The sequence below is a fragment of the Aquarana catesbeiana genome, linkage group LG02 (genome assembly GCF_042186555.1).
Source record: "Aquarana catesbeiana isolate 2022-GZ linkage group LG02, ASM4218655v1, whole genome shotgun sequence".
Classification (NCBI taxonomy): Eukaryota; Metazoa; Chordata; class Amphibia; order Anura; family Ranidae; genus Aquarana; species Aquarana catesbeiana.
The window spans coordinates 685,808,078-685,819,525 of NC_133325.1; the positions used below are offsets into that span (position 1 = coordinate 685,808,078).

Here is an 11,448-nt window from a genome sequence, read left to right on the forward strand (position 1 = left end):
GTGCAGCTTCAGGCCATTAGTATGTCTGGAAGGTCAACAAGGAGAGGCAGACAGTCACAAGCCAATAAAAGAGGGAAAGCAGGCTCTGTGTCTAGAGGCAACAGTGCTGTTCGTGGAGATGGTGCATCCTCATCAGCACGTGGCCGTGGGACACGCTTGGCCTTTTTTTCAGCAGCTGGCCGCGTTGAGCCGCAACATGAGGAAGACTTGGTCGAGTGGATGACCAAGCCGTCCTCATCCTCCTCATCCTCTCTCACCCTCAGGGTACTTTGTCTGGCAAAGCAGCTGCCAACGCGGCCTCTTCCCTCGGCTCAATGGCATCAGTGACTCCTTCCCTAGTCCCTCAAACTGTTTGACCACAGTGTTGGGTACATGCTCCAGGAGGATGCCCAGCGTTTAGAAGGCTCTGATGATGATACTGAGCTAGATGAAGGCAGTAACGTGAGCATGGACAGAGGGGGTGCCCAAGAAGGACAGCAATCTGGCAGTCATGCTCCCCCTGCTGCAGCATACTGCCAGGTTTGCTCCAGTGATGAGGAGGGAGGGGATGATGAGGTCACTGACTCAACGTGGGTGCCTGATAAGAGAGAGGAGGAGGAGGAGGAGGCACATCACCAACGAGGCAGGATGCCCTCCAGCGGCCAGCCTAAGGGCAGCACACTGACTGCATCACACCCCAAAGCTCCGTATGTGCAGGGCGCTGCTGTCTCTGTGCGTTATTCCAAAAGTTCTTTGGTGTGGGCCTTTTTTGAGACGAGTGCATCAGATCGCACAGCTGCTATTTGCAACATATGTCTCAAGCGTATCTCGCGTGGCCAAAACATCTCCCGCTTGGGCACCACATGCTTGAACAGACATATGTTGACCTGCAATGAAGTTCGTTGGCAAGCGTATCTAAAAGACCCACACCAAAGAACAAAGAGGACCTCTCCTTGCTCCTCAACATCTGAGATCTCCAACCCCACTATACCTTCAGTTCTCTCTGAGACCTGCACTGAGAGGAATGAAGGTGTAGAATTAGTCACAGCCAAGTACTTGTGGGCAATCTGCTTTCGGTACACCGATGTCAGATTGTACCAGGCAAATTTCCCTGCCCCAGCTGCTGCACCGCCAAAAGAAGTTCGCTCCCAGTCATCCACATGCCCAGCGGTTGAATGCTAGCTTGGAAAAATTGCTAGCACTTCAACTGCTGCCTTTTCAGTTGGTAGACTCTGCCCCCTTCCATGAGTTTGTGGAATGTGCGGTTCCTCAGTGGCAGGTACCCAAACGCCACTTTTTCTCACAGAAGGTGATTCCGGCTCTCTACCGGCATGTGGAAGGCAATGTCTTAGCCTCGCTGGACAGGGCGGTCAGTGGTAAGGTGCATATCACCACTGACTCATGGTCCAGCAGGCATGGACAGGGACGTTACCTAAGTTTCACCGCGCATTGGGTGACTCTGCTGGCAGCTGGGAAGGATGCAGGACAAGGTGCAGTAGTGTTGGAGGTTGTTCCGCCACCACGCCTCCAAAATGCCACTACTAATGATTGTGACACACCTCTCTCCTCTACCCCCTCCTCTTCTTCTTCCTCCATGGCCTCTTCCTGTGCTTTGTCCTCGGAACCAGCAGTGCTCCATAGCCGTTCAAGGGGCTACGCAAGTATGCAAGACAAAAGATGCCATGCGGTACTTGAGCTGGTGTGCTTGGGGGACAGGAGCCACACTGGGGCAGAGGTTCTGTCAGCTCTGCAAGGGCAGGTTCAGAGGTGGTTGACGCCACGCTAACTTAAGGCAGGAATTGTGGTTTGCGACAATGGCACCAACCTCCTCTCTGCCCTCCAACAGGGACAAATGACCCATGTGCCCTGTTTGGCTCACGTCCTTAACTTGGTGGTGCAGCGGTTCTTGGGCAGGTACCCAGGCTTACAGGATGACCTGAGGCAGGCTAGGAAAGTCTGTGTGCATTTCCGCCGGTCATATAATGCCAGTGCTCGGCTGGCAGACCTCCAAAAGGAGTTTAACCTGCCCAAGAACCGCCTAATCTGTGACATGCCCACCAGGTGGAACCTTGGCCATGCTGCAGCGGCTGCACATGCAGAAGAGGGCCATCAATCAGTACCTGTGCGATTATGGCACCAGGACAGGGTCAGGGGAGCTTGTTTTTTTTCTCCATGTCAGTGGGCCATGATCAGGGATGCATGCACTGTCCTGTCACCATTTGAGGAGGCCACGAGGATGGTGAGCAGTGACAGTGCATGCATCAGTGACACTGTCCCCCTTGTCCATCTGTTGGAGCACACGCTGCGTGGAATAATGGACAGGGCACTTGAGGCAGAACAGAGGCAGGAAGAGGAGGACTTTCTTAGCTCTCAAGGCCCCCTTTATCCAGACAGTGTTCCTGCGTGCCCGCCGGTCACACAGGAAAAGGACGAGGACAAGGAGGAGGAGGATTGTGTCAGTATGGAGGTGAAGCCTGGCACTCAGCATCAGCAGCAGTCTTTAAGGGATCAGTCCCAAGAAACACATGGACTTGTACATGGCTGGGAGGAGGTGGCTGCGGACCATGTCGTCCTTAGTGACCTAGAGGACTCCGGACCGAATGCCTCAGCAAACCTACGCTGCATGGCCTTCCTGATCCTGCAAAGCCTGCGTAAGGATCCTCGTATTCGTGGTATCAAGGAGAAGGACCAATGCTGGCTGGCAACCCTCCTTGATCCACGTTACAAGGGTAAGGTTGCGGATCTTATCTTGCCATCACAGAGGGAGCAGAGGATGACACATCTTCGGGAGGCCTTGCAGAAAGGTCTGTGCAACGCGTTCCCAGAGACTGGGAGGTTACAAACTCCTGTTTCTGGACAACGTGTTGCTGAGGCTTCGGTCAGTCAAAGAAGGAGCGGCGGAGAAGGTGGCCGTCTGACCGATGCATTCAGACAATTTTTTGGCAGCCCCAAGGTATGTTCGGTTCCAGCTACCATCGCCAGCATCTGTTTTACATGGTGCAGGAATACCTAGGGGGAAGATCTGACTTGGACACCTTTCCCACCGAAAATCCTCTGGGTTACTGGGTCTTGAGGATGGATCACTGGCCAGAGCTTGCACAGTATGCAATTGAGCTACTGGCCTGCCCTGCATCCAGTGTTCTTTCGGAATGCACATTCAGTGCTGCTGGAGGCTTTGTAACCGATCACAGGGTGCGTCTGTCCACCGACTCAGTTGATCGACTGACCTTCATAAAAATGAATCAGTCTTGGATCACCACCAGCTACCAAGCACCTGATGCTGATGTAACCGAATAATTTTTTTTGATATCTCAGATCCCTTCAAAGACTGCCTATGCTGATGCTGAGTGACTATCCTGAGTAATTATCCTCTTCCTCCTCAATGATCACGCTGATAGCTTGTAAGAACATTTTTGGTTCTGGGCGCCACCACCAGTGCCTAAGGCCCAATTTTTTAGCCCCTGTTTAACAGGGGCGTGTAATTACAATTTTTGATGCAATACTTTGCAGCAGGGCTCGTTTCTGCGTTCCAACTAGACTATCTGTGAGGGGTTGCAGTGTTGTGGCACCAGCACCAGTGCCTAAGGCCCAATTTTTCAGCCCCTGTTTAACAAGGGCGTGTAATTACAATTTTTCATGCAATACTTTGCAGCAGGGCTCGTTTCTGCGTTCCAACTAGAGTATCTGTGAGGGGTTGCAATGTTGTGGCACCAGAACCAGTGCCTAAGGCCCAATTTTTCAGCCCCTGTTCAACAGGGGCATGTAATTACAATTTTTGATCTAATATTTCACAGCAGGACCCGTTTCTGCGCCCACCAAGAGCGAGTGAGGACTAACAGTATTGTGGTACTAGCACCATCATAACCAAAGGCCCAATTTTTCTGCCCCTGTTCAACAGGGGCATGTAATTACAATTCTTGATCTAATATTTCACAGCAGGGCCCTGTGAGGGCTTACAGTGTTGTGGCCACAACAACACCTAAGGCCCAAATTTCTGCTGAGTATATAGGGCAGGCCCCTACTTTCAAACATCCAACTTACAAATGACTCCTACTTGCAAACGGAAGGAGACAACAGGAAGTGAGATGAAATCTACCCCTAGGAAGGGAAATTCTCTCCTGTAAGAGTTAATATGGGAAAAACGTTTCTCCTTTCCACTGATGCTTTATCACCAATCCTTGTTTCACAAAAAAACCCACGTTTTCAAAAAACATTTGTCATTGGGACAAAAAGTGAGGTGAAATCTTCTGAAGAGGAGCACAGACAGCAAAACAAATGTCACAGGGGTGATAACCCTTCCCTATGTTTTCCAAAAAGCTTAAAATAGATTTTTTGGCTGGAGCTAAACACGTTAAAAATGTACCAGTTCAAAATTACAAACAGATTCTACTTAACAACAAACCTACAGTCCCTGTCTTGTTTGCACCGCCTGTATACTGCTGTTAAGAGTATATAGGGCCTGGTGGCCCCACGCCTTTCCTTTTTTAAATTTAGGTGTGGGGTTCCCCTTAATATCCATACAAGACCCAAAGGGCCTGGTAATGGACTGGGGGGTACCCATGCTGTTTGTCTCACTGATTTTCATCCATATTGCCAGGACCCAACATTACATTAAAGCCGCAAGCAGTTTTAAATTACTTTTTTTTCTTTAAAAATGACATTTTGTGCAGGGACTGTTCTAAGCACGGGAAACACGCGCCACTTTACAGGCATACTATAGACACCCCCCAGGTACGATATTTAAAGGAATATTTCACTTTTGTTTTTTAACTTTAAGCATCATTAAAATCACTGCTCCCAAAAAAACGGCCGTTTTTAAAAGTTTTTTTGCATTGATACATGTCCCCTGGGGCAGGACCCGGGTCCCCAAACCCTTTTTAGAACAATACCATGCAAATTAGCCTTTAAAATGAGCACTTTTGATTTCGAACGTTCGAGTCCCATAGACGTCAATGGGGTTCTAACGTTCGTGCAAATTTTTGCTCCGTTCGCAGGTTCTGGTGCGAACCGAACCGGGGGGTGTTCGGCTCATCCCTAATGGAGAGGAGTGAGGCTAAGATGGCTGCCACCCGTCTCCATACCATAGGAAGGCGGAAGTGACGTCATGACGTCAGCTCCGCCCATATGTCTTAAAGGCATATTTTTTTTTTATGTAATTTTTTCAAACAACTTTTTTTTTTTTTTGCATTTTAGTCCAAATATGAGATCTGAGGACTTTTTGACCCCAGATCTCATATCTAAGAGGGCCTGTCATGCCTTTTTCTTTTACAAGGGATGTTTACATTCCTTGTAATAGGAATAAAAGTGATCCAAATTTTTTTTTTTAAAAAACAGTGCAAAACATGCAACCTGTAGAATTTTTTAAATGTCGCCTATGGAGATTTTTAAGGGTAAAAGTTTGACGCCATTCCACGAGCGGGCGCAATATTGAAGCGTGACATGTTGGGTATCAATTTACTTGACGTAACATTATATTTCACAATATAAAAAAAATTGGGCTAACTTTACTGTTGTCTTATTTTTTTTATTCAAAAAAGTGATTTTTTTCCAAAAAAAGTGCGCTTATAAGACCACAAATACAGTGCAAAAAAAAGTATTGCAATGACCGCTATTTTATTCTCTAGGATGTTAGAAAAAAAAAACAATATATAATGTTTGGGGTTCTAAGTAATTTTCTAGCAAAAAAACCTGTTTTAAACATGTAAACACCTAAAATCCAAAACGAGGCTAGTCCTTAAGTGGTTAATATAGTGTATTCCTTCATCAGGCGTTGACCCAAGAAACGCATTGAAGCTTGATATCCTGATACGCATCTATTACGGAAATATGTATTAATTAGTGATCTGTATTTTAACGTGTTGGGATATCTGACGTGTAAAAACCATCTATTCCTAATATGTTTGTAGCAGGTACCTCTCCAGGCTGATTAAATCCATGAGGGAGAGAGCTGCCTACTAGCAGCTGCGTGGGCTCCCCCCCACCCCCTTCCTCTCCTCTCACATACACAGGCACACGGAACTGTTTACTTTGTAGGCTCCCTATTGGAAGAGACTGAGAGCCAATCATCAGGGAACAGCAGCAAAGAAGTGTGGAATATGAAGTCCCAGCACAAGACAGCTTGACTGTGTAAGGGGGCAGGACTGCAAATCCCAGGCTGCACTGCAGAGAGTCAAGAGGATTGTGGGAGAGACCATAAAAAGCACAGGGCGGACCAGGCCGAGAGGCTTTGTTTCCTGGAACCCATCGGGAGAGCAACCCTCTGTTGCTGTGTGAGGAGATTGCGGCCTACCAAGTGGCACACAGTTTGCAACTCCGGCCCAGAGGAACAGAACTTGCATGCTTCCAGAAGGACATTCCGCAGCAGTGCGGAATGTCACGGAATCGGACGATTCAACGGGTCAGAGACTGTAAGCCATCGCGACACATCTGCAGCCAGGAGAATCGGTTGATCGCTCTTTGGAGGACCGCTGAATACGTACAGGATTGGTGAGGGGGCTTTGCCCAGGAATCTTATTGCCTTCCATAAAACACCATACCTGAATACTGTGCACAGACACCTGTTATCCAGATCACGTAGAGGAGTGCTATATCACGGCACCAGCTATTTTACATTCCTTCTCATCACCGTTACATTGAGGGACCCTTGTCCACAGAGCTCCTACATGCCGGTGAAGAGAACAAGCACAAAGCTTTGCTCCTGGAACATTATTGTTGTTGCTCTTAAAGGGGACACGCCACTGGTGTTTGTATTACTTCATTGTGCGTATATTGGAGGTACTATAGGCTGGCCTGGGGTTCCCCTTTAGCAGGGCTTTTTTTCAGCGGGAACGTGGGGGAACGCAGTTCCGGCACCTCCAGCACTGAATGTATGTAATAGCATGGGGTGTGGGGTATGCTGGAGTGTCTATTGATGTTGGCTGCTGGGTGATCTATTGTCACTGGTGGGGATCTGATTTTGTGTGAGGGTCTATTGTTGCTGATGGGGAATCTATTGTTACTGGGGTGGGGTCTTATGTTGCTGGAAGAGAACTACTGTGGAGGGAGAGGTCTATTTTTACTGGCTGCTGGAGGATCTGGGGTGGAGTCCATTGTTGCTGGGAGAGTCTATTGTTGTGTGGGGATCTATTGCTGGGATTCTATTGTTGCTGGCTGCAGGCGATCTATTTTACTGCTTTTCTTTTTATCATTAACATGTTCCATACAAATAATTTAGCACCACAAAATGATACTTGGTTCTGTATTCTCTAAAAGGGGCAGCACTGGTAGGTGGGTAGTGGATGGATTCAAGGGATGGTGGTCAGAGGTGGGTAGAGGGCAGAGACAAGGGATGACTCAGACGGGGGAGTTCCTGCACCTATTCTCCGAGAAAAAAAGCCCTGCCCTTTAGCCATAGTATTCTACATCAATCAATAGCTTGTTTGGGGAGCCCATTTAATCTGTGTATGTTGGTATTATTCTTTTATTGTTGCATAGTGTTATTGACTGTTTTGGGAACTGTTTCAACCAAGTCCTGGCTACTTATACAGGACTTGGCTGACTAATATTACTTTAAACTTTTTTCTGGTCCAAGTAAACTTGAGAAAGCAGAACTGAGTTTTTGTGTTACAGTATTACTGGGTTAGTCCATTAATCACATTGCTAGGTATGCCAGAGGGGCTGGGACAGTTCTTTGGGTTTGAGAGGGAGAGTAACGGACCAAACAAACAAAATCAGCTCCTTCGGGGGTATGTTTATATAATGAACAGCATACAATATCTTATCTTGAAGTTTTAAATAGACAAAAAAAACTATGATTTTTAAATAATTAACGAATGGAATGGTACCTTAAAAGTCCTGTATTTTTTTTTCTGTAAGATAGAGAGGCTGACTATTTCCTGAATGCAAATGTTTTTGAGGACAGCGCCCAAAAGTTTACTCTAGACATAAAAAATGTAGTAGTCTATGTTCATGGACCCTAAGTTTCTTGCTTGTAGTTCAGCTTTATTAAAAGTGACAGGTTAATCAAGCAGAACATGGTCTGGAAGTATATTAAACACAGCACAGTCAGATGTTCCGAGACTTGTGTGAAAGAGAACATTGTCTCTTCAAGAATGGAGCATTGTTTATCAAAGAAAAAGAAAAAAAAAAGTAACAATTAGTTTAAGGGTAAACTAAGGAGAAATGTTAAAGTACAGTATGCCTCTTGAATGCTGCATGCTGTTGTTAGCGCATGTAATACATTTTTTTAGATTGTTTGATATTCTCTAGCATGCTAAAACAGACAGGGAAATATTTCTGCCATAGAATGGACAGAAGATTTTGCAGCCGGACAATTTGCTTGATATGTAGCAGATTTACAGTAGAATTCCGGGTCAAAAAAATTGAATCTTAAAGCTGCTCCCACCCCCACTGCTAACTACCCTGTAGAAAAAAAGATGCATATACTTTTCTACTCTCATAGAGCTCTAGTCCAATAATGTGATCTCCCATGTGTCAACCAGTGCTGGCTACATCACTTCGGCAATGTCTGCCTGAATGGTTACGTCACGCATAGGCTTACTATGGGCCATCCATTATCTGCGCTCCTTCCTCTCCCCGCAGTTGTTGATAGTAGTTAATATAGGTGTTAGAAGGTGAGTGGGAACAGTTTTAAGTTTAGCCAGATAAATAATGGCGAGTGAGAGAAATACTGGCCGCAGCTGCTCTCTGTAGCTGCTCCCCTCTGGTGCTGAACTGGTTAACAGCTATATCAGCAAGAGGAGGGAGCTGCTCAGCAGTACAATTTCAATAGAATGAGTAAGGCAGCACTGCACTGTGGGAACTTTAGTCCAGATGATAGAGACTCCACTGTAAAAAAAGAGCTTTTGACGGCATTTCCTTGAGAAAGATTGCCAGAAGGAGGGGAAGGAGCTGCATTTTCTCAGGCTGTCCAAGATACAGCGTCCTCTTGCCATGAGGGAGACCGGGGAGTGCACATCGCTGTCCAGTGTGCACCATCACTGTTGCATATTTGCGGCCTGAGCGGGATCCAGAGCATTGAGTTTGGGGATGTTGACAGCCAGAGTGACTTGGGTGCAGAGTAGAGGTAGGACTAATGGCTGTGTATGACGGGATAGTGTGCTTCAATACCACTGGGACTGGTGTGTTGCTGCTGTGGGAAATTAACTATCTGTTGCTAGAGAGACTGGGCCCTGTGGCCCCTTTCATATAGGCCGGATCTGGTTTTCTCAGCAAGGGATTTGTCAGTTGATCCCCTGCTGAGCTGAAAGGAGCTGCCAGGTGACAGGTCTGTGTCCGCTCTGCTTATGCAGACACGGACACAGCACGCTCTGCTCTATGGCCAGTCAAGTGTAAATGGACCAGTTGTCCGTTTACACCCAACTGCCCTCCGATCCGGCCAGATGGACTGGAATGTATCCCCAGTTGTTTGTTTCTACTGGATCGGAGGTAGCCGGGTGTAAACCGACACAAGTCAGTTTACATCTGACTACCCATAGAGGAGAATGGAGGGTCTGATTGGGTCTGCCTGAAAAACGGACAAGCAGACCTGTTTGGACCGATTGTGTGAAAGTGGCCATTAGGAACTGACCATACAGCCATCTGGTAGCCTCACTGCTGCCTGCAGGCTTGACTGGGACTATTCTCATGAGTGCTAATGTTACAACTAGGCCTCAACGCTAAAGAGTTAGGACTAAAGACTGTCCCTACGCTACACAGGGGCCTTCACGCATTGCTTATGCTAAGAGGTACCTCTCAGGGGATATTGCACTATATCCTAGCCATTCTCCTATTGTGCACTCTAGTTATAATATTACTATTCACATATATGCACTGTTTACTGCTGACTTTGGTGGTTCATGATTAATCCCAGTCTAGTGATGCAGAACTCTAATGCCCCGTACACACGGTCGGATTTTCCGACGGAAAATGTGTGATAGGACCTTGTTGTCGGAAATTCCGACCGTGTGTAGGCTCCATCACACATTTTCCATCGGATTTTCCGACACACAAAGTTTGAGAGCAGGATATAAAATTTTCCGACAACAAAATCCGTTGTCGGAAATTCCGATCGTGTGTACACAAATCCGACGGACAAAGTGCCACGCATGCTCAGAATAAATAAAGAGATGAAAGCTATTGGCCACTGCCCCGTTTATAGTCCCGACGTACGTGTTTTACGTCACCGCGTTTAGAACGATCGGATTTTCCGACAACTTTGTGTGACCGTGTGTATGCAAGACAAGTTTGAGCCAACATCCGTCGGAAAAAATCCTAGGATTTTGTTGTCGGAATGTCCGAACAAAGTCCGACCGTGTGTACAGGGCATAAGAATTCTACGTTTCCATGGCATAGTGATCATATTGTCTAGCAGACTATTTCTGAACCTACCTTCTGTGTGTTCATTTATGTTCAAACCACCATTTATTCAAACCCTTTCCAATACATTGAATTAATTTACTACTAAACAGTCATGTGTCTATTACCTGGTGTTAATTCACAGCTGAGTTAAAGGTATCCATACTTGTGTTCTTATTAGTGCTTGCAGTAACTTTCATTCAAACAGGTGTGTCTGAGGAGCTGAGATTATTCTTGGATTCAGGGCCCAGATCAGAGAATCCAAATTACCAAGCGGCTCCTGTGGGGCTAGCACTACACGAGACTAGATAGTTTTAGTACGGAATCCTAAAATGAGTTAAAAATGAGCCGTGTGCATAGAAGCCAAAAAAACTAGTCTGCAGGTCTCAGAGGCATTTGTTCATACTGTAGTGACTGGATATTAAAGATCAAGGTATTTTCTTCAACTCTATAATAAGATGCTCTAGAATATTACTATAATAAGTAATACGATGTTCTAGACTAGAAAGCAAATTCAAGGAGTTTTGGTGAACAGCAGGTCTTATGGTGTGACTGATCCAACATTATGCTTAATTTATAAAGCTTTAAAACAAAGATTTATATTTTCAGCCATGTGATTTGTTTTTTTATAAAATGTGTTTTTTTTATAAAATGATGACAAAAATCCTGAGTTACTGGGGAACAAATAGACCCCATACACTGAACAATCAATCTCCCTGGGAGTTGCGCAAGATGTTTAATTCTCAATCATTTTTATTGTTTTACAGTGAGTGGCCAAAGCAAGAATGAACTCTTACAAAATCTGTCTGGTACCATATCCATAAAGACGTCAATAATTACAGAATGTCTGTCACTTCTTTCACCTACACAAAGAACCGCTGTCAGATGGTAAAGTCAAAAAATGTAGGGCTCCTCTCAGCCCTTGCCACCTGCTCGGGCATAAGATGTTTATGTATTTTTGACAATAAATAGTGTTAATTTACTGATATTATTTAATGATTTTCTTAATCAGATGCTTCCCAACTTACATTTCAATATTTTTCATGTTTGCCATGCTATTTCATTCCTAGATATGAGAGTTTATGTACAGTACATGAGGGCAATCTCTGCAGTGATATATTAATAAAACTGACT

At 45.7% G+C, this 11,448-nt stretch overlaps 1 long non-coding RNA gene across 1 annotated transcript in view; it reads left to right on the plus strand.

Moving 5' to 3' along the window:
- LOC141129033 (uncharacterized) overlaps window positions 1–11,248 on the plus strand; it is a 98,135-nt gene extending 86,887 nt beyond the window's left edge. Inside the window, exon 3 of the long non-coding RNA XR_012241762.1 lies at window positions 11,082–11,248. This is a non-coding gene — a long non-coding RNA (uncharacterized lncRNA). The remainder of the gene's footprint in view (window positions 1–11,081) is intronic.
- Window positions 11,249–11,448: the final 200 nt, after the last annotated feature.